The sequence below is a fragment of the Salvelinus sp. IW2-2015 genome, unplaced genomic scaffold (genome assembly GCF_002910315.2).
Source record: "Salvelinus sp. IW2-2015 unplaced genomic scaffold, ASM291031v2 Un_scaffold516, whole genome shotgun sequence".
Classification (NCBI taxonomy): Eukaryota; Metazoa; Chordata; class Actinopteri; order Salmoniformes; family Salmonidae; genus Salvelinus; species Salvelinus sp. IW2-2015.
This window is the reverse complement of record NW_019942567.1, coordinates 1,020,289-1,044,776: the sequence shown is the minus strand read 5'-3', so window position 1 is coordinate 1,044,776 and position 24,488 is coordinate 1,020,289. Positions and strand designations below refer to the sequence as shown.

Genomic DNA, 24,488 nt, shown 5'->3' with positions numbered 1-24,488 from the left:
GAGGACACCTCCACAGGTCCAGAGATATAGAGACACAGAGGAGAGGACAGCTCCACAGGCCCAGAGATATAGAGACACAGAGGAGAGGACACCTCCACAGGCCCAGAGATTTAGAGACACAGAGGACACCTCCAGGCCCAGAGATATAGAGGAGAGGAGAGGGGCGAAGATGAGATAGGGTGGGTGGGAGTGGTTTTAACCAGGGACAACAGGTTAACATACCACGGTAACAGACAGCGACACAGAGAGACATACTGATGGTCTCTATGGAGGCAGATTATGTAAATAATTATAGAGGAGTGTTTGTAGCTAGTCTGATATGTACTGTAGATGTGGACGTGTGGTAACCACGTTCCTTTCCCCTTTCCCTTTCCAAGGTCATGTCTTGTGGTCGTGCTCCTGTGTTTAATTGGGGAAGCAATATTTAACCTCTCAGCATGTTTCTATGGTGTGTTTGACTCCTATTTCTATTAGTGTAATCAACYATCTAGTTCATTCTTCTAATCCTCTCCCCTCTTTTCTTTCATACCCTACGTTCCCCACCACCAGTGTATCCTTTCCCCCACTATCTCCCTCCTCTTTCTCCTCCCCCCACACTCCTCAGTAAGATCACACTTAAAAGTAAAGACCACTTCAGCAGTTTATGGACTTCAGGATGGGTTTTTATTGATCAGACGTCTGCATTAAGAGTCAAAGAGAGAGAGACAACCGTTGCTTCACTTATTTACCAACCCCACATCCCCCTTCTCCTTTCCCTTCCAGTACAGTCAGTTACAAAGGATAGCAACAACATCGACTGTAAAACATTACAATACATAGTTATGACAAAAACGCTGACTCACTAAATAAGTAATTACCTGGACTATTTTTTATTGCAAAAAAATCTATATCCCTTCTGGTGTACAAAAGATTCATTCCTACTTGCAGCCTACCCAGTTGTGGTCTGAAGGTTCAGTTGGGCTTTTCTGCTCCTGGATCAGTGTGTCCATTCCTGACACAGTGTCTCTGCCAGATTCCCTCTGGTGAGCCCTGTTCTCAGGTCAGTGAGAGATGGAGTCTTGGTGTGTCTGTCAGCCATTCTTTGTCCCACTCTTCAGTGATCCGGAGTGATCAATGCACAGCTACAGCTGGTTGAAGGGGACCAAATCCATTGAACAGTTGATTTGGTTCCATTTTACCAGCTTTAGCAAAGCATTTTTGGTGTGAAGTCCTACAGTATGGTCTGAGGAGGTGGGACAGCTTCAGAGTCCTGGATGAGAGGTCACAGAAAGGAGGAGAGGATGAGCTCATTGACAGACACATGTTGTTGTGGAATTTCTATGATCAAATGCACATCCACATAGAAAGCACTCAGACAAAGAACTGATATTGGAGAAAACGATGCCATTGTATGAATTCCTAGGCCTGCATGGAGTAACAAGAGGGTAGGAGGGAACAGAGAAAATAACTATGGCAGTTACAGAGCAGAGAAAAGGAGAGGAGGAGGAGGTGAGGAGGAGGAAGAGAACAAAGGAGATTGGAGTGGGGCCCTACACACAAAAAACAAATGCTTCTGTAAAGTGCCAAATAAGGGTTGTTTGGCTTGTAACCATTGTAACCATTGTAACCATTGTAACCATAGCAGAACCCTTTTTGGTGCTATTTGGAAACTTTTTTTTTAAGGTTCTATAAGAACCATGCTAATAAGGTTCTAAATGAAACCTCTATGGTGCTATAAAGAACCCTTTCCAAAGGATCTATAAAGAACCATTAAAAGAGTTGGTCCTGGGGCCTCCCTTGGTGCACATTTTTGTTTTAGCCCTAGCACTACACAGCTGATTCAAATAATCAAAGCTTGATGATGAGTTGGTTATTTGAATCAGCTGTGTAGTGCTAAGGCAAAAAMCAAAACGTGTGCCCAGGGGTATAGCACCAAAAAGGGTTGCGCTAGGGTTAAATCCCATTTTTATGGTTTTTATGATTTTTTAAATTCCTTTTTTTCCCTCTAGAACCTTTATGGAGAATGGTTTCATAAAGAACATAAAKAACCTTTATCTCAAAGGTTCTTTGTAGAACCATACTCTTTTTTTTCTGGTTTAATAGCTATATTATATTGTTACAATTCTATAGGTTTTATTATAGTTGAATCAGGTGTGCTAGCTCTGTAACAGCTTGGGGACCCTGAGGAGAGAATTGAAAACTACTGACTTAGTCAATCTTTCTCAATTGACACAAGACCACATGACCCTCACTCACGGTTGCACAAAAAGAGCTGTGAGCACACCACGCACCAAAATATTCTAATAATKATCACTAAAAGAGGAAAGAACCCTTTTTAAACTGCAAAGAACAATTGAAGGGCTCAAATAGTTATTTTGGTCAGTAGGGTTCCACATAGAACCTTTGAGGAACCCTCACTTTTTTTAGCATGTAAGAGAAAACAGGAGGTGAGTAAATATAAACTGCAGACAAACTTGAGAAAACAATTCATTTATCACAGGTCTGTCAATACTGCTAATGAACCTCCAGGATTCAACACCTCAAGAATTAACTCCCATTGACCTCTACAGAGCATCTCTCTCAATCCCCCTCTCTTTCTCTCTGTTTCCCTCTCCCCTCGTTCTCTCCACAACTTTCTCCCCTTCTCTTCCTCACTCTCCCCTCCCTCCCTCTCTCTCCCCATATCCCCGCTCTCTCTCCCTCCTCTATCTCTCTCTCGCTCTCTCACATTTACTCCTTCTCCCTCCATCTCCATCCTTTCTTGTGTCTACTTTCTTGTTCTCTATGTCTACCTCTCCCTCCCTAACTACCACATCTTTTGTACCTTCATTTCTTTATTGTGTGATCTATCATTTCTCCTTCAGGGCGATGTTGGCCCTCAGTGTATAACCAGCCCCAGTGTACTCAGCCACCCGCTAACTGTGTGCTGCTTGCCTTTGGTGCAACTCACTCATATCCTTGTTCAATTAGCTTTAGCTGATCATTTATCTATTAGGAAGTAAACCACTTCACACCCGCAACAGACTCCTGGCTCCACAAAACGAGCCATTGATAGTAAAAGTGTTTTTAATGACCAAGTTTCGGAGGATAACATTATCATGATATTTAGTCCTGTACTATCATTCCTCTTGACATCTTTCCTCCTTATACCTTGACCACTTCACCAAGCCCTAGTCTATCTCTCACCTCATCAGAAAGCCAATGTAGCTACAAATGCAGCATACTGTTCAGCATACTGCTCAGTCTCCCCAATGTGTGTTTCTAAGGCTACATTTAGACAGACAGCCTAGTTTTGATCTTTTTTCACTAATTGGTCTTTTGACCAATCAGATCAGCTCTGAAAAAGAGCTGATGCGAAAAGATCTGATGTGATTGGTCAAAAGACCAAGTAGTGGAACAAATATCAGAATTGGGCTGCCTGTCTAAATGCAGCCTTTAAATCTTCCCGCTCCTTCTCTCCCTTTCTCTCGGATGCTTGTCCACAGGGAGATATGTAGGTACAGTATCTTGCGGACATAGTATGGGATGCACACTCATATATAAGTATTAACATGCATGCATGAATACACATAGTCACATTCAGACTCACACATACACACAGCTGGGCTCCTATCCCAGTATCACCAACATCAGTAGTTACTCTACATCCTCAGATATGACCTCTAACGTTCAAAACCAGGTCACGTTCAAAACCAGGAAGTAACATCTAAATAATTTCATGATAAATGCTGAACAAAGTGGTACACCTTGTCGCACTGTAACTCACTGACACCTCAAAGTGCTAACCCGGATGTGAATGTGACTACAACATRTACTGCACCTATTGCTACCAGGGCTTGGTTAGGCTTCTGCAGAACAGGACTTTAACAGGCCGATTAAGATGTCAACACTGTTCCCCAGCTGTCCCCACGTGAAGATAACAACAGCGACACGAACTGCAACACACAACTCAAATAAAAAATGGAATGATTAAAAAACAGGCGGGCGAGCTAAAGAGCAACACAAACTTGTCACCTGAGAGCCCGGTGAATTGATGAGGGAGACACTTCCTTGGCTGGGAGAGGAGAAGAGAGGAGAGGAGAAGAGGAGAGAGGAGAAGAGGAGAGGAGCAGGAGTTTCCACTAGATAGCACAAACACAAAGTCAAAAGTGGCTATATGGTAAAAATGAATTAAAACAAAAATGTGATTTTTGGTCTTAAGTTAAGGTTAGGGTTCGACATAAGGTTTGCAGTGTGGTTAGGGTTAGGGTTAGGTTTAAAATCAAATTTTAAGAAGATAAATTGTTTAAATATGTGTGTTTATGACTTTGTGGCTGTAGTAACTAGTGACAACCGAGGAGAGGAGTAACACACGGGGAAGGACACTGAGGTATGGCCTGAATTCTACCTGTCCCCGAGTTGCTTTTGTTATATCTCTACCGCACCGTACAGCACTGCAGAATGTGCCCACATAAAAAACTACTATTGTATACTATGGTATAAATACTATTAATACTATATTCACTGTAGTGTTTTTGCTGACTTTACTATAGTATTCACTGTACTGTTTTTGCGGACCAAATTAGTTTTTCCTGTAGTACAATATAGTTTACTGTTGTATTTACAGTTCAATAATGTAGTAAAATAACTATGGTTAAATACTATAGTATTCACTGTAGTGTTTTTTCTAACTTTACTATACTAATTAACGTAGTGTTTTTAGTGGACTGTACTATACTGTAGTATTTACTGTCGTGTTTTTGAAGACATTACTGTAATATTTACTATAGTGTTTTTGTTTGATTGTCTTTGACATAGAAATGGAGGCTTTCTCCTTCAGGAAACCTACCGGAGAAATACTAAAATAGCATATTTTCCATAATCTGTAGTTAGGTAGCACTTCTGCCCTTTAGGGAATACAATATGGTCTACACTTGGCATGTAGATTTGTCTTCTTTTTTTTGATTTGTCAATTTGTGTGGCACAAATTGAGATAGGAGGTGGGGGAATGTTAAAAAAAGTGTAGTATTTTTGGCAACTGGAGTGTTTTTTCGGATATTACTGTAGTATTTACTACAGTGCTTTTTTTTGCAGGTAATACTGTAGTATTTACTGTAGTATTCTACAGTATACTACAACATTCTATAGTAAGTACTAAACATGATCGAGGGATACTAGCAGTGCTTAATTTGAGCGGTATCCCTGCAACTCTGTTTTGGAGTGTTTCGTTAAGGAATCCATTTTCCAGGATCCGGTACCTCTCGTGGCATGAAAAATAATTGTCACTGTTTGTGATGTAAAAATGATAATAAAAGCAATCAGAGTTAGGCTAATTCAAGTTGACTCCTCTGTAATTCTCCTGGCTGCCCTCTAAACAACGTAAAGTGGAAACGTGCCTGATAATTGATTCGTGTTGGGCAGGCCCGGGTTTATGATTTGCGCAACATTGTAGCCTATATAGACTAACGCGTGGCCATTGCTGTGGTGAGAGAGATAAGCGCGCCAGTATATCGCACAGAACTAGAATGAGATTCACTTTCTGTGATATCTCTCTCTCTCTACTCTGATAGACATGAGTTTACAACTCTCATCTCTCCAGCGTTGCACTTCATCATTTATTTTCTTATAGAATCATACCCGCGCGAAGGAGTCTGGAGGTGCCGCCCCAGCTAGCAATGAGGAATCGGCCCAGAAGCGGCCCTCTTCCGGGGGCCGGAACTGATTGAATCGGATCTGAATCAGGTGTCTACTCAGACCGGAATCAAAATGAATGACTGCCCTGAATCGCAGCACCCCTGATAAATTGAAATATATTTGCCAAAGTTATAGAATTACTGCTCTCTTTTTTGTTGTTGAAATAAAGGAAATAATTTCGAATACTACACAAGGAGTAGGCCTATAATTTAGGCACAGATGATCAATATTATTATATTATTTATTTGTTTGCCTAGCTGTGTGTAGCCCAATCACGAGGCATGCCTACGCGCGGAAAATCTGTCAATGAACAGCAAGCAGCCAAAACAGACCTTTCGCAATATTTCAAATACAATCGCGGGAAAAATACAGGTTGGCAATCAAATGGATCTTGCTGAAAATAGAAGACTAATCTGTCTGTAGGCTACCAAGTTATCAACTTCCAAATAGGCCTAATGAGYGAACAGCGTTGTTTTACCAAATAAAACAAGAGAGAGAGAAGCTTTTGGTACGAGCGCATCGGCCATCGCAGGTGAGTGAGCTGAGCATCATTGGGTGGTGAGTCAGTGAAACTGGAAAGCTTTTTAGGACTATATTTTCCGACTCATATTGTACAATTTGTGTGTCTCCACACACCTAGGTCTAGGCTATTGATGGATTGAAGACAAGGTCGTTTTTATTGATCTCAGATACTCAGTTTGTCAGTGTCAAAGTAGCCTGTCATTTGTGAGGTATGTGTGTGTGTGTGTGTGTGTGTGTGTGGGTGTTGTGTGTGTGTGTGTGTGTGTGTGTGTGTGTGTGTTGTGTGTGTGTGTGTGGCCGTTTGTGCGTGGGTGGGTGTGATTTCGACCAAGGGAGTGTATTCTGGGTGTACTTGAGTTAAGAGGAGAAAATTGCTTTGCATGAAATCCTTTTCACACAAGGGCTTTCTATAGATTAGAGACACAATCCCTCTGTTACACTTTCCTGCTTCTCGTTAAAATCTTTCCCTCCATATGTTTTCCCCCTTAAAAACACACATCCGTTTAGCTCATATAGACAGGTATTTATAAAGTCATCTGTACTTCTCCAGGTAAAGGTGATGAGATTGATTGATTGTGTGGCAGCCGGGTGATGTCCTTTGGCTGTTCCTTAGAAAGTGGACAGTAAAGTGATGATATTAGAGGTGTCATATTCTCCAGGCATAAATTGTAATTAGTAGTCGAGCCAAATGCTCACCTCTCAACACCTCCTCTACTCAAATGCAAATTGTAACACGCAAATAGACAGGCTTAGAAGGCGTGCTGGTCTTGAGACGTATGGGTGTGTGTGTGTAGGCAACTGTACTGTACGTGTGCGTATGCAGCGCCTATATGCATACTTTTGTGAGGAATCAGGGGGAGAGTGTGTGTGTGTGTGTGTGTGTGTGCGTGCGTGCGTGCGTGCGTGCGTGCGTGCGGTGTGCCCTCTATCAGTCTGGCTGCTTTTAGTCAGACTGGATGCTTGTGTCTATTCTGGGAACCTGCTCGGCCCTGCATTCCTGCCCTTATATTGGAGATGGGAAGGAGGGATCAGGGTTTGGGACAGCTGGACCCTGGAGGGAAGGGTAGGGAGGGGTAGGAGGGAACTGTGTACAGGTGGTGTAAGGGGCAACTGCTGATGAGACTATGTATAGCCCTAAAGAGGGTCTGACACTCTGAACCCTGTCCCACTGCACAGCCTGTCACTTTGCTTCAATATTATCTTCACTTTTATTTTAGATGCACAGAATGGTCTGTCCGTCACTCTCTCTTGTGCTCTTGCTCTCTTGCTCTCTTGGTCTCTCTTTATCACTCCTCTCTCGCTCTCTCTCTCTCTCTCTCTCTCTCTCTCTCTGCCCCTCTGTTCCCGTCAACCATTTCACTCGGCTCTCTCTCTCTCCTTATCTGGACAAGTGGCCTCTGATTGGCTCTCAGACAGCTGGCTTGCTGTCTGACACACTACACCTCTACCTCCCCTCTGGTCTGAAGGGCTAGTGGGCCCAAAGACCAGGGACCATCAAAACACATCACTTCTTGTCACGTCCACATTGTGCAAGGCCCCGTGCTGCTCTTACTCTCTGCCCTCTAGTGCCACCACAGATTCAGTGACCAATTGTCATTTTTTGTAAAAAAAATGTTTTAATGTAACCTTTATATAACTAGGCAAGTCAGTTAAGAACATATTCTTATTTATAATGACGGCCTACTTGAGTAATAGAACATTTAATGAAAGTCACCCATTAAAATATTAATGTCTAAAAGTATTTGGTTTTAAATATACTTAAGTATCAGATCAGAGGAAGTAGGCATGACCACGGATGTTCTCTTGATAAGTGTGTGAATTGGACCATTTTMCTGTCCTGCTAAGAGGTCAAACTGTAATTAGTACTTTTGGGTGTCAGGGAAAATGTATTGTGTAAACAGTACATATTTTCTTTATGAATGTAGTGGAATAAAAGTAAATGTTGTCAACAATATATATAGTAAAGTAAAGTACAGATACCCCCAAAAACTACTTAAGTAGTAGTTTAAAGTATTTTTACTTTAGTACTTTACACCTCTGCCATTGAACAGAGCGGGGCCTTGGGGATGCCGGTCTGGACCAGCCAAACACAAGTAACACAAACTCACAGATGTACAGCAGTATAAAATATCAACAGTACCTTGTGACAGAAAAAAATCACTCATGTAAAATCATGGCAATCATCCATTCATCCACACAAAAAAAGGTATGAGTTCACTACCCTAGAGGTAGAGCCTGTGGGAGACAGCTCAGCAGAAACGCGAGATGTGAGTGTGACCGTATGTTTTTTCCCGCTGGTCCATGTCAGTGTTGTACACTGTGGTACACTGTGCTGTGCCCCAGTCATTGTTAATGGAAGGCCCGTGACAGCAGGTTCTGTGGAAGATGTCAATCAGTCCTCTGGTTAATGAGGCTAATTCACTCCCAGTAATGAAACCGCTTGACCTCTGCTCAGACCGTAAACTTTATCTACACAGCCTTTATTTACTTCTACTAATTATCTACTTAAACGGAAGAATTGGGGATGTGTTGTGTTGTGTGTGAGCAACACTACACTCTTAGAAAAAATKGTGCTTTCTAGAACCAGAAAGGGTTCTTCGGCTGTCCCCATAGCCGAACTCTTGTACTAACCTATTTTGTTTCCAGGTAGAACCCTTTTGGGTTCCATGTAGAACCCAAAATAGTTCTACCTGGAACCAAAAACGGTTCTACATGGAACCAAAAAGGGTTCTCCTATGGGGACAGATGCAGAACCCTTTTGGAACCCTTTTTTTCTAAGAATGTACACTGGAGGATAGGGACTATTGGAATGACTAGATGTGGTCACAGTTCCCTGTTCTTAGAGCGAGGGTTGAGCCCAAGGCCTACCCAGCTATTGAAGCCTAGGGTTAGTAGTTTGGTGGTCTCCCCAGCTGAGGTCCCCTGGTGTCAGGGGAGAGAGAGGTGGGAGTGCTGCTGCAGTGCAGTGCGGTGGTGTGCTGGCTCCTCTCCCCTGCATTCGGACGTGAGCAGAGCAGCACCCGGGCCCTGACTCAGCACTATTCCCTTTCCTGATTTGTTGATCAGGGAAGGAGTCGGTATTGTAACAGGATCCTTTATCCTCCCAGGCCGGCCGGCTTCTCTTCCCTCACAAAGATAAAAAATGACAGAAAACCTGACTGACCTTGCGTCTGTACTGTATAGTTTACACTCCGTAGGCCTAGTTTACACAACAGACATGTTCTATATTGTTCCATAGTTTGTTGATACGCAGAATCCTTTCCTGACTGTGTCTAACGACTTTATATGACATAATTAAAGCTCTACTCTGTGAGAGGGATACTCTGTGATTATCGCCTTGTTTAATTCCTCAGTCTTGATTTTACATCGGAATGATTTAATCCTCAAAGCGGTTTTATTTCTTAACCTTTTAATCTAACGGCGACACCCTTTAAAGAATCAATAGCAATTTAGATGATATATTTAATTATTTCCTTGCCCTCTTTATCTCTTTCTGTGTGTCTTTGCATAGAGCCACCAGATGTAAATTGGGTTTGATTATTTCTCTTCTCCTGCGCATCCTGTGTGTGACTGGGTTGGGACTTAAAAAGCCTCTCAGTTCTGGGTCAATGTAGCCTCTGCAACCGAAATGGAGAGAAAGCCTTCGATGTGACTACCGCTTAGTTAAGTTAACAAGATGACGCTCCATCTTAACTCCTCCTCCACATTTAYTGGATTGGTTGAACAGTGCAGAAGAGAACCTCCCCCTMCAGTTGTTTTCCTTCTCGTCAAGACCAGTATGTAGGGGATCTAGTTTCAGGCATTTATTTTAAGCCTGCTAGGGTCAATGTAATGCTGCTTAAAAAATAAATAAAAAATATTTATTTTACTTAGAGCTTTTCATCATACAGATAATCTCAAAGACGCTTAAAAACAACAAAAATAAAGTACATGCAGTTATTGGGCTATATATTTGCTTAAAAGCAGTTTACTCTTGGRCACGCCATTTGTCTTGTTGGCCTTGACAGTCTGAGATGAGTGCTGAGCCTCTCTTTTGCGGCGCGGCTGATTTTAACCTGCACCTTCTTGCAGTAAAATTATTTACGGCTCAGGGAGAGGGACAGACGGTGCCGTTAAAGGCAAATCTCGGGCTGCGTCGTCACCGCTGTTCTGAGGCCGGGACGATGGCCGGGTCTGGGACTCGCCCTGGTTAACCCCAGCGGAAGGCTGCCTTTCCCCTTGCCACTCAGACACAGCAGAGCAGAGGAAGTAATGGATCCACTCAACTCCTAATAACCATGATAGCAGTACCCGGGTCAGGCTCTTAACTCACCAGCACAAAGAGAGAAAGCCAGAGAGAGACAGACAKGGCAGTGACATAAAAAAAATGAATGTGGAGGTGAAGGACTACTGGAATTCCGTAAAAGCATCAGACGTCTGTACTCTACATTTAACAGAAAACCACCTTTGATTTGATGACGTTCTCACACTTTGTCAGAGAATGATGTCATACATACGCATTACAACTGGCTGCCAAACTGCAGCAGAGCAGACCCATCTTCACATCTCTCTCTCTCTCTCCCTCTCCCTCTCCCTCTCTCCCTATGCTTACCTTATGCAGACTGATTCTTACCACATGCACGATCCTACTGCCCCCTCCAGCCCCCCCCCCCTCACCTCTCCCACCATCGCTCCCACCCCTCCCTTAACGAAGTACGACCACTTAGATATTTTAGCCATGCTTTCATCACCATCACCGGCAGGCTCACAAAGCAGTGCTTGATATACACTCTGCCGCCAAACAAAAATCCAATGCAGTTAAACTCAGAAAGGAGCTCAGGCGGAAGAATATGCTGGCTGACACGCTCTCTGTTGTGAGAGTCGGACAGCCCTTTGTCAGCCCAACAGTCCCCTGCACGTCTCTCTAAAGAGAAAGAGGTTGTATTAAATGTGCTGTGTTTAACTGGTGTCACCCAGAAACAAAAGGCAATAGAGGATGAACCCAGTTAAGGCCATCGAATAGATTTGAATCTATTTCATTTAATCTCCCCTTGTCTTCTAACGCTGTACATAAGAGAGAGGGGAGGCAAGGTGATTCAAATCAGCAATTCTGGGTTGCCTTGAGACAGAGTACTGCATGATAAGGCGAAGAAAGAAGTCAGACACTTGAGAATAGTTCTTATCGAGGTAAGGTATGCGTATAAATGAGGGGAGAAGATTAAGTCCGATGTTGCGTTAGCTACGTATTGACAGATCAAGACCAACAACTTTCAATCTGTTTGAGTGTAACTGAAAAATATTTGATTGAATTATAGGTTTGGTTCTCAAACGTTCCACAAAAAAAAGTCTGTGGGTGACCTAACTTTATAAACCTTCWCCCACAATATACATAATTGAAGCAAACACAAATACACATTATCCCAAGATTTCTATTGGCACATGCACCACTGCAGTACTCTCGAGGGTCTCTAATTTAACCCATCCTGTGTGAGTTCATGTTTTCCCCTCTATTCCTCCTAGCTCTGCTCTCTGGTTTCTCTCCTACCCTACAGTCCTTCCCCTTACCTTCAAGTGTCCTTCAGGGACCTTGGGCACTTGGCTTGCTGCTCGGCTCTGCTCTAGACCGGTGTTCCCTATTGCTCCCATTACAGAGCCACACAATCTCTGTATTTCCCCACTAATGAGCCCCTCAGCCTGGCTGTCTGTCTGTCCGGCTGGCCAGCAGGCCACAGGCAGATCAGTAGGGTCCGGACAGTAATCATGCAAATAACTCAAACTGCTCTCCTTCCCACTCATGTTAATACTACGCCCACTGTTACTACTGCTGCTGCTGCTAATAACACTGAGCCCATGCACATTCTACCACTTTACATTCCTACCATTACAGATAATAATCTGACCATGACATTGTAATAGTTTTCTCGCGAAAAGAGGAGCAATTATTTCAAACCACCCAGCGGCTGCTGGAACAGCTCAGAAGACATAACTCTTTATGTGTTTTAGGGACTCATTTTCAGTCCGCTGGCTCTCTCTCTCTCACACACTGCCCTGGCTTCTTTCCAACTCCCTCTCCTCTCTTGTTCACTCGTTTCCTCCTTCTCTCTCATCCCCATCTTTTACATTTTCACCCGTCCCTCTCCAATTCCCTCTCTTCCTCTCCTCTCCCTGCTCTCTTTCTACCTTCTTTCTCCCGTTTCTCTCTTTCACTGTTTCTCTCCAGCAGTCCCAGTTCTTAGCTGTTCCAGCTTGCTGTGGCAGTGTAACGCTAACTCTCCCTGGCGTCGCACTCCTCTCACCCTGAGATGTATGTTCACTTAAAGCATTGTTTAATCTGGGATACTTGCTACTCCGGTCCTCCTCTGTGCCCGCCGTGTCTCCTCCTCTCACCTGCCACTCCTCCTCTCCTCCTCTTCTCTTGCTCCACAGCTGGCCTGACACCCTGTCTGCAGCGCTACACACACTGCTGCTGCTCCCAATTACACCCCGCTTATAGGGGACCAGCAGGACGATACGCTAGGCCACACACACACATAGAAAACCCACACACATCATGCGTGCACAAGCATGTGCGCGTACAGTTGCACACACATATCCTGAAACACACAATCACAAGAACAAGCAAACACTAAGTGAAAGTGTACATACACTCAAACACAACTGTGCTAGGTTCCGCTTGAAGTAGGTTAGGTTGCCCTTGTCCTGCTTTTGCCATTCATTTATATTCTTACGTTTTATTCTGGCAATGTTCTGGCTATGTTCTGGCTATGTTCTGGCTATGTTCTGGCTATGTTCTGGCTATGTTCTGGTTATGTTCTGGCTATGTTCTGGCTATATTCTGGTTATGTTCTGGCTATGTTCTGGTTATGTTCTGGCTATATTCTGGCTATATTCTGGCTATGTTCTGGCTATGTTCTGGCTATATTCTGGCTATGTTCTGGTTATGTTCTGGCTATGTTCTGGCTATGTTCTGGCTATGTTCTGGCTATGTTCTGGCTATGTTCTGGCTATGTTTTGGTTATGTTCTGGCTATGTTCTGGTTATGTTCTGGTTATGTTCTGGCTGTGTTCTGGCTATGTTCTGGCTATGTTCTGGTTATGTTCTGGCTATGTTCTGGCTATGTTCTGGCTGTGTTCTGGTTATGTTCTGGTTATGTTCTGGTTATGTTCTGGCTATGTTCTGGCTATGTTCTGGCTATGTTCTGGTTATGTTCTGGCTATGTTCTGGCTATGTTCTGGTTATGTTCTGGCTATATTCTGGCTCTATTTTGTTACAACCATAGATAGTATAATAAAGGTGTCCAGGCACATTGTTGAATCTTATATTGCCTCTGAGAAATACTATTCCCCTTTGGCAGTGCTATTTTACATAGCCCTATGTTGCAGAGGATGGTGAGGTTTATGAATGAGAAAAAGACCTAGCATATGACCGTGTCATCATTTATTTTGACACTTCATAACAAAACATTGTTTGAAGTTAAAATATCAAGTAAAGTCAGTTCTGGAACATAATGACTTTTGGGAAACATTTAATTTGCAATTGTATAATCCTAGTTACCTTGGGTTATCATTATGATAAAATATAGTCATTCTTTCCCATCTATAATTACCATATTATTACAGCATAAGCTATAAATGTTATGACCTTATAAACAGAGGATCTGTGTAACGATAATATTACGACAACTATAAACCTCTGCAATGTAGTAATTGTTCTGGCGCACAAATGTGTGTGCGTGCGTGTGTGCGCATACACTTGTGTGCGCATATGTGTGTGTGTGTGTGTTTGCGCGTTGGTGTGTGTGTGTGTGGCGAGGAAACAGTAGAGCAGTAGACATTTTCGCGGCCGACATTGACAAGAGGATGCTTCCATCAGAGTGCCCTTGTTCCTTTAATTACTTCCTCCTCCTTTACAGCTCCGCTGAATTTAAATTAGCCCACGTGTTAATTTCCAGTAAGCATGGCCAGTTCATATTGTGAACTAATGGCCAGGGTCTGGACTGAACATCAGTTCAAGCAGCTGGCAATTCTGGGGACTTGGACTATACGCTTCTATGATAATGCTGTGTAGACCTTCTTCACATAAACATGCAAAACTATAGCCTATCGCAATTATAATCAGTAAAACGGTTTTCTATCCACATTGTTCCATTTGATTTGTTCCATGTTGCATTAATTATTACAAAAACACAATGAAAATGTCAGCCTAAATTGTACTTYGAGAAAAAAAATGTTTTTATGATTTMAAATAATTTACGCTGTGGAGTCCAGCTGTGATTTTAGCGATGCAGTTATTCATTATGTATCCATGTAAAATGGAGAGCGCCTGGACTATTCTACAGTTCCTGTGTTTCTGCAGACAAAGAGAGTTGTGCAGGGTTTGGATGGGGTTATTGGAAATTAATGCAGGCACTTGTCTGTTTAATTGATTGAAACAAACCTCTTTCAGCATTGATCCCTGTTCTAGTGTTCAGGCYGATGGGCACGGCCCGGGGAATGGGGAGGGGAAACGAGGGGCTAGTCTGGAGCAACAGAGAGGCCTGAGCACCTGACCCTGCCAGGATACAACTGGATGGTATGGATGGCCCACATAAGAGGATTCACGCTGGGTGTTTTAATAGAGCTTCGTTTGAGTAATATTGTAATTGCACCTGMGTGAAAAATCTTCATATTCATTTTCTTAGATGCAGCCTGTGTCTTCTCGCTGATCAATACTTTGATTGTGCTTAGATCAGATCAGACGTCCCGCAGTCTCTCGTCAACAGCCGTGTAATGGCCGATTGACTAATTGACTTTTCAAAGATGTAAATAAATTATGGAGAGGTCACAAGGTTCAGCACTATGGTAATTGAGTAATTAACTAAGCATATTTTTTTCAGGACTGTTTGAAGTACTGTATGTCTTTCGCCATTACTCTTTTGCTACTTTGTTGTCACAAGGTAGCCACATTTCGGATTGTTCGTATATTCAGAGACAATGTGCAGTCTTTCTCCGAGTCATTCTGGAATACTCTGTTTTAGCTTTATCGCCGAGGATATCTTATCAATTAACATTTTATTGACTGATTGAGGGTCGTTAGTGGCAATGCATTTTGGGATAGGTCGTGGCCTCTCCCTCTTAAATCTGCCACATAGACAAGACTGCTGCACTGGTGCTAGGAGCAATAGAATATCAATGTCCATGATCTCACTATAGAAAGTCCAGCCCTAGATAATGTGTACATTACGGAAAAATATACACTGAGAACGATATAACAAATAACAACCAAATTGATAGAGTGTTTGTTTGTGATGTCAATAGTAGGCATTCCCTGTAACCTGAGGACTTGAAGTTGTTTTCCAGCCTACAGATAGATAGTTGTTCTGTTTGAGCTATAGTTCTGGAACTATAGAGTAATATACAGTACAATAGAGTAATATACAGTACAATAGAGTAATATACAGTACAATAGAGTTGTCCTGTCTGTGTCTTTGTGTTGAGGCGAGGCGAGGAGACACATACAGTCAAGTCCCAAATGATTGGCACCCTTCAAAAAGATGAGCGAAAGAGACTGTGTAAAATAAATAGTACAAATACTAAGTATTGAAAACAGAAGTGCCAATAATCTTGACACATTGTTCAAAAAATATATATCTGAGCAATTGTTTCAATCATACTATATATATAGATATATAAAATCATACTATATATATATATATATATATATATATATATATATAGCTCTGTATTTGTATTATTTATTTTATCAAAGGTGCCAATACTTTTTGACCTGACTGTACATTACCCAGTACACTGCTAGGCTTGCACTAAACTCTTACACTCACATGATATCACACACAATGTAGTGTAGTGTACTGTAGTGTACTCTAGTGTAGTGTAGTGTACTATGGTGTACTGAACTGTAGTGTACTGTAGTGTAGTGTACTACAGTGTACTGAACTGCAGTGTACTGTAGTGTACACCCTCGCACAGCACAGCACAGGACACTACTGCGAACAGATTAAAGCTCCCACACAATAAACCCCCCCCCMCCCCCCCCCCCCCCCCCCCCCCCCCCCCCCAGTCCCCTCTTCCTGACACCCAGATACACCACTTTACTTATCATAACGCGCCATACTCATTTACACCATAGCACCACACTGACATATTGGGCCATATTGGTATGTAACACAATTACACCACATAACATTACACCTTTGGCCTGTATTATACCAGCTCGCATTCTTCAGTCAGTACTGTATTTCCGGTCATCATTTTCAATGTTACACTTAACTGTATCCTATTGCCCTCCCCTTTGTGGAGCCCCAGACAGGGTTGTCCATTCGGACAGCCAGCCAGGCAGGCAGGCAGGTTGACGGGAGGCTGTGATGTGTGGGTCAGGCGGCGGCGCTGGTTTAGTGGGCCCCCCAGTCAGCTGGCTTTGGCTGTCTCAGCACGGTGCCGCAGTCAGCATTGTTGCATATTTAATGTCCTGATGAGCGCTTCCACCTGCTGACACAGGCAAATGACAGAACAATATACCCCCCCTAACCCCCCTGCCCGGAACACCATCATCAATCGAGCCCTGCCTCGCCTGCTCACCGCTATTCCCGCCGCCGCACCTCTCCCCCTCCAGCGCTCTCTTTCTCTATCTCTCCCTCGCTTGCCATTCTCTCTCTCTCTCTCTCTCGCTCCCAGCCCCCACTCGGTCTGTCCCTCCCCTCTCTGTCTCTGACCATACTACCGCTGACCATACAGACACTTCCCTCGAATCATTCTCTGTCTGTAGGGCAACCTTTCCCTCTGTTCCTTACAAATCCACCTTCAGCAGGCCATAATAAAGACACCATGCCCACCCCATCATCACACACACATCCTCTACACTCACTGACCTCTCAGAGAGCGTGCAGTCAGGTCACCTCTGATGTGTCGTTTCATGCATTTCAGATCCAGATTGTCTCTGTAGGCTGGGTAGACGTATCTCKCTGTACAGACCAGTGAGCAATCAGTGACCTCTCTGGTTCCTAACACTTTGGGGCAGCAATGGTTACTGTCCTTTTAGAAGTTGAAAGATCTCTGACCAACTCGTATCTGTAGCTTTGTGCAAGAGTGATCATCAGCTAAATGATTATAACTACACCCAGATAAGGTTCTGCACGGTAACTGTACCCAAAACAGGCTTAAAGAACAGACCCGGCTCAAAACACAGGTAACAGTATTAAAAAAAAGCAGAGGTTTCTTCCGTCCTTCCAAACCAGGCCAAGTGACTCCACTATGCCCAAACCAGTGTAATTACTTACAGCCAAACTCAGACGGACATTATGACCATGCGCAATCATCAGACAGACAGTCAATCATCTGGTGTTAGAGCTACAGCGTCTTAGTCCCAGTCTTAGCTCCTTCCTCTCTCTGGCCTGCTCCTGAAGCCCATGGTATCCATTAGTAAGCATTTGTTCACTGCACCATTTACTGTAAACTGCTGTCTGTGTGAGTTGCTATCGCCCAACACACAAACCAGTTCTGATCCCTTTTTTAAAAAACCTTTAAAAAAATCAAAGGGCCAAAAAAGTATTCTGTGACCATTGAAGTATGACATACAGCTGTTTCTTTTTAGAAAGGTAGAAATGAATGGGATGAATAATATCCTAAAATCTATTCAGAGCAGGTGAAAAGTGCTGACTGATTCGCTGCTCCTCCTGTATGCTTCTCTGCAGTACGTGTTGGATTGGACTCGACCGAACCAGAACGGAACGGAAAACTGCGTATGCCTTCTCTTTAAATACTCCCACAGATACACACATCCACAGATACACACATCCACAGATACACACACAGGAACACACAAGAACACACGCACATAAAAACATAAAACAAGAGCACACACACGAACAGAATGTACACACACAGGTGAAATATAGACAGTATTCAGGCTCTTTCTAAGGTCAGGGGTCTCTGTAATAAATGGTCGTGGTTCTGTTGAGTCAATTATGTTAAATCTTGGTCAATTAGTTAATTCTACATATTTAAACCTTTTCTTGTTCGACTGGTTTGTCTGTGTCCAAATGCGCTGCGTTTGTCCCCTACCTGGGATACATACTTCTTTACATTCCATAGTTGCTCTTGTTCATATGGGCATATAAAGAAGTATGTTGCCCAAGCAGGTAATGGTCCTTTTTGCGCATTGGTTTCGCTCCACCTTCTCTCCTCTCTCGCCAGAGGAGCAAAAATGTTGAATCGGGGTCCCAGGCCGACCCCACCTGCATGACGGCCCCCCTTCCCCACCACAAGGGTCCCAGTAGGAGAGAAGAATAGCCTCCCCTCTCCACCACCCCTACACTGAAATCCCAAAGTCATTGATTCGTGTGAATCTGACAGTCCGTGGTGTACATGAACAAATCTACTTGTTTCAGTTCAATCAATAAATGAGCAGTGTTAGAGATATTGGAAAGGCACTCACACAACACAGCCACCACCGTTTTGTCCCGTTATGAGGTTCTATTACTTATCTGGTCACACCATTAAGACTTTCGCCTTGTGCTATTTTACACCTCATTTTTCACGGATAAACCTCTCAAACTGTCCCATCGCAAGGAAAAATAATCAACTACCATCTGTCTTATCATCCCCCACTTCCATACGGCTGTACTGTATTTTTAATGTCAATAAGGAAATAATTCATATTTACATTACCATGATTTTCAATTWAATTTTCTCTCACAAAAACCTGCATTGCCATAAATAAATGTTGCAATGTCTGCCGAGTACAACTTGTGCTAGTTTGACATAAGGAGCAGTTTCTTACACAGGCTACGCAGAACGGCACACGATTCACCTTGAGTGTCACGCTTAGAGGTGCAGCTGCAGCGGAGGAGAAAGAGAGAGAGGGAGAGAGAAGGGGAGAGAGGGGGAGGAAGAGAGAGGGAGATCTAGCGCTTACCTAGCGGATAGCTGTCAGGTAGTCTCCCCGGCTTCAGACGGGCCAATGCACCAAAGAGGAGTGAAACAATAAAGGAGAGAAAGAATGAAGATGAGGAGGAAGTGCATCCCCTGTTTTTCTTCCCTCTTATCCAGTTGGCCCAGGGCTGCCTCTCCAGTCTCTCTGCTCGCTCTCTCACACACAGCCACACACACACTCTCGCCCTCACTCTCTCTAACAACCCCCTCGATTTCCCCTCACTCCCCTCTCTTCCTCTCTCTATCTCCACAAACAAACTTTTAGTCCAATGCAGCTCCTCTTGTCCCACTGGTCTACACCTTTTCAGGTACTGCTCTCCACGCCCCCTCCCCTCTCTTCTCTCTCTCAGTGCCACACGTCCATGACTTTCTCTCTCTCTATGATATAAGGCCTATACTTAACACTGCCCACTCCTGTCCTTTGTATCTGTGTATCTGTGCTCCCCCTCCTCTCTCTTCCCTCTGCCTCTCCCCCTCCTCTCTCCTTCCCTCTGTCTCTCCCCTTCTCTCTCCTTCCCTCTGCCTCTCCCTCCTCTCTCCTCCCTCTGTCCTCCCTCCTCTCTCTTCCCTCTGCCTCTCCCTCCTCTCTCTTTCCCTCGGCCTCCCCTCCTCTCTCTTTCCCTCGGCCTCTCCCCCTGTCTCTCTTTCTGATCTCTAAAGCTCCGGTAACAATGTGGTCCCGGCAGGATGAGCAGACAGTGATGAGATTGAATGGCAGGCTATTATGGTCAGGTTTGGGGTGGGCAGACTCAGGGATTTCTAGGGAACACTACCGAATATATGACATTACTGTATAAGTATGTGATTTTTCCGCATTTGTGAAAATGTGTGCTTTTTGTGTGTCTGCTCAGTACAATGTGTGTGTGCGTTTGCGTGTGCATGCACGTACGCATGTGTGTTGGGTGTGTGAGAGAGTGCCCTTCACCTAGAAACCCCATTCACCTGAGCCCCCTGCCCCTCCCATTAGCTCTCTCCCTGATCGAAAAGCCCTCCACCCCCTGTCCCTTTAGACAATACCCATCTATAGGCAAATGCACAAAGGCTGACTTGTGCTTTTAATACATTGAACCCCTGCTAACGTCAGTCTTCTAAGAAGGCTCTGAGAGGGGTGTTAAGTAATCCTATTGGCGGGGAGCTGTAGGTGAAGAAGTGTGTGTGCACGTTTGCGGTATGTGTGTTTATGAACCCGTGTGTGAGCTGTGTGTGTGTGTGTGTGTGTGTGTGTGTGTGTGTGTGTGTGTGTGTGTGTGTGTGTGTGTGTGTGTGTGTGTGTGTGTGTGTGTGTGTGTGTGTGTGTGTGTGGTGTGTGTGTGTGTGTGTGGTGTGTGTGTGTGTGGTGTGTGTGTGTGTGTGTGGTGTGTGTGTATCAGACACACACACACACAGTACAGTGAACAGCCAGTGCTCTGCCTGAATTTCCCTACAGACCAGTTGGCCTTCGTGCAGAATGTTTGAAAACACCCTGATCAGTGACAACATGAGAAACAAGGCTAGAGAGAGAGGGAGAGAGAGAAGGAAGGAAGTCCCTGTGCTGTTTCTGGTGGAAACGAGGTGCCATAACAAGCAGCAGCCGCCACCGCGGGTGACTTACGACCCGACATGCAATGCTCTCCTTCACCACRGCAGGGGCCACACTGCCAGCGTCTTTACTTGTGAGCGGCGGCCATTAGCCATGACAAATAATTACAGCCCCCTCCTAGAGGTCGCTCAGAGGAGGAGCATCACGGGGCTCTGAGAACAAGACATTATCTATTCACCTAACATGACATGGATGACTGAAGCCTGGGATGGTAGGAAGCTATGGGCAATGTTTTAGGGAGTTTGAATGCACTGTCTCATTCAGCAGATTATTTTACCTTAGTTAATTTAAGGAAAATGTTGTAATGAAATATGTGTACAACTTTATCAACTCTTTCACACTAAGTGGCTAAACAGGAACTATCTGGAGAGCGAAACGTACTGACAGAAATAAATAGGAAGCGATAGTGAGTGGGTTAACTCACCATCTACAATGTTCTTAGAAGTAAGTGGATATGCGACACAAATGCGACAATGGGCGTGAGAGTGAGGAGGAGGAGCAGGAGGAGGAGGAGGAGGAGSAGGAGSAGGAGGAGCAGGAGGAGCAGGAGCAGGAGGAGGAGGAGGGGGAGGAGGGGAGGATAAAGAGAAACAGACAGGGGCAGCCTACATTGACATTGTGTTACACACACATGCATAATGTATCCACTGTACTTCACCTCATAAGCATAGAATTCCCCAGAGACAAATACTGTGTGCATGTGCATTTGTATACAGTTATCTGCTGTATGTATGAAAGTGCTGGTTGCGCAGTGTTGTCAGAGTCTCCGTGCTCCTGTCTCTCCATGGCAGGACCTGTGCTTCTACAGGACTGCTGCATACATCAGCCAAGCCCTCCCAGTAATTAAACTAAAAGTCTCCATCATAAATCACAGTGCTTCTTTCCCCTTCTCTCTCTTCCTCCCCTGTTCCCACCACCATCCCTCTCTTCCTCCCCTGTTCCCACCACCATCCACCATGGAAGGCAGGTTTGTGTAAATCACTATCGCCTGGGACTGGGATAGTAACAGAGGGAAGGCAGCTTCTACATCCCTACACCATCCACACACCCTGTCCTGTATTCACTCCATTACCAGGCATTAAACCCAGTCTCAACCCTTCCCACTACACCTCCTGCCAGGGTTGAAGAGGGCTCACCAGTCAAAACACAGATGAATGGAAGAGCGTTGTGTATTCAAGCCCCTAAACATCTGGACAAGGTCTCCCAGAAGCAGGTCCATCTGTCCAAGTATTCAAATGAATCCTGAAATCAACCTCATTGAATATTTGTTGGACAGCTGCATCTTGTTCTACAAGGCAAGGTAGAGATTCGAACCCAACCCATTTAGAGAGTGTCAGCAGGTCAGAATCCTTTCAAACAGCTGCTTGTATATGTATCACAACCAGCAACAGCCTGTCTCTCCAGCAGCACCTGGGTCACCCAATCTCCCTCAGTACCAGACCAGGAGTCACTGTGAACCTCTCACACTCTGGTGCTTGACAGACAGCTGACCACCACTGATTCCCCTGCTGGTATCTGGTGTCTGATATCTGGTTTCTGGCACCATTAGATTTAGAGTAAAATCAGCCGAGTCAAACACACGTCTGCCTAGATTGGAACCTTGCTCCCATCTTCACCGCCTTCTCCTCCTCTCTCTCTATCTATCTCTCCCTACTCTCGCTCCTCTCCTGAGAGTGACACATGCGTCTGTCCTGTCTATAGATAGTCCATTAGGGCCTGCTGTGATATTCCGGTCCCATGACTGCCCTCGCTCACATTCACTTGGTGTCATTTAACCCCGCAGTGCCAGGATCATTCCACTTTCAACCGCTAAAACCTCACACCTGTCTCCTTCAAACCACAGACATAGTCACAAGTAGTCCATCAAGCAGTCGTATCCATGACCGTGTAAACAAATGACTCCTAATGTGCTGTGATGCGGAAAGAGTGAAGTTATTGCAGTGGAAGTGTGAATGCTAGGATGTTAGATAAAACAAGAAAAAGTAAAGCCATTGAAAATAATTGCGTGAATAAGTTTAACTTAATTTATTAAATAAATTCCAAACTGCATGGGTGTCCTTCAGAAGAAGAGAAAACCCCCAGCAATAATGATAGCTAATTTGAACAAATTCAACCACAGTGAAGTAAATGAATGTACTATAAGTGAACTAAAGGCAAAGAATTAAGCATGCTAGTTTATATAAAATGTTTCAGATAACCGTCGACCTTGTAGAGATATAAAATACTCCCTCTTCCCCACTCTCTTAAGAAAGCATGGCAGTCATCCACTGGGGTTCACACATTACAGCTATACCCTTTCTGCTATAACACTAAAGYAACTTTGACAAGAGGAGGACGATGGAATGGACAGCAGCTCAGTGCTCCGTGCCCTGTCGGAGCAACAGTCAGAAACAACTGCACTGAGAAGACAGCCGAGCTGTCAGACTGACACAGAATGCACCCACACATGCATACACATTACGCATGTACAGACAGAGACAGTATAGACATACGCATACAGTATGTTGAATGCACACACACACATAGAGCACGTACCGGTATGAGGGTGATCTGGCGGGGCGGCGGCCCGTGTGGTGTGGCTGCTGCAGGCAGAGTGTCTGTCTGTTTCCTGGGAGCTGAATCAGCGACGGAGAGTTTAGGGATGCAGAGAGGAGAGGAGGGTCATGGGAGATGCTGCTTTTCTCACACCGGATGGGAGGAAGAGGATGAGAGGAGGAAAAAAATACCAAAAAGAACCAATGGCAGGTACTAAGAAAAAGACCTATATAAAATCAAAAGACTTGAACCTTTCTTATAAGAGGATTTTTTTTATAACCTGATGATGTGGYGTTCAAATGCGTCAAACTCACGGCTGCCCATCCCTCCCCACCTAACCATGCAAAGTTTGACTGAGGAAGCTTAATGAAACTGCAATAGAGGGATCAGAGAATGTGGACTGTGCGCTGACAGAGCTGAAGGACAAATTGAGAAGAGGGACAGAGGAAGGGAGAGAGAGGGAGAGAGAAAGAGAAAGACTGACTGAGTGAGTGAGAGAGCGCCAGAGAGTGAGTGAGGAAAGCAGAGGAGACACAATAGATGACAGGATAAGTGCAAGAAAGAAAGAAAGAAAGAAAGAAAGAAAGAAAGAAAGAAAGAAAGAAAGAAAGAAAGAAAGAAAGAAAGAAAGAAAGAAAGAAAAAAGAAAGAAAGAAAAAGAAAGAAATGTTTTGCCTCAACGGCGCATTGAAGAGATTACATTTTCCTTTCTAACCTCTCAGCTGTCCGTCATTTCCCCACATCTCCTTTTCGACACTGACCCCCCATATTCCACAGCGCCACACATCCTGAGGTCACCGCAACGCAGGGCCTGTATCAACCTCCAAAGTACGGATACAAAAAAATGAATGTGTCGATCCCATCACAGGGAGACTTCAGAAGCAAAAGGGTTGAGAAGAGAGAAAGTAAGCAAAACATTTCTAAAGCAATACCCTGTCAGCTGACGATGCTCTGGAGGAGTGGATGAAGACATAAGCATTGATTTTGAAATGAAAAGTGGAAAGGTGGACTTCAGATCGAGACGGACAAACTCTGGGAGAGAACGGAAGGGCAGCGTGATCAGAGTAACCCCCCACCGTCCAGGGGCTTATATACCCAGGTAGGAACAGCAGACATGCGCCCCCCTGACCGGCCCGCCTGCACCCCGACGCTGCCTGGCCTTATTTAGTGAAGCGTGGCAAAAAATAGCCTGTCAAGTGCTGAGCGTCCCGACAAAAGGGGGTGGGTGAGTGGGATGTACAGGGTGGAATGGCTGGGGGGAGGCTGTTCCAATCCATCTCTCTGTCGATTGA

At 44.3% G+C, this 24,488-nt stretch overlaps 1 long non-coding RNA gene across 1 annotated transcript; it reads right to left on the bottom strand.

Moving 5' to 3' along the window:
• Positions 1 to 640: 640 nt before the first annotated feature.
• On the bottom strand, positions 641 to 24,252 carry LOC112068448 (uncharacterized). The gene is made up of 2 exons (XR_002893571.2): positions 23,197 to 24,252; positions 641 to 1,249 (listed from the first exon to the last, which is right to left on the bottom strand). It is a non-coding gene; the product is annotated as an uncharacterized lncRNA (long non-coding RNA).
• Positions 24,253 to 24,488: the final 236 nt, after the last annotated feature.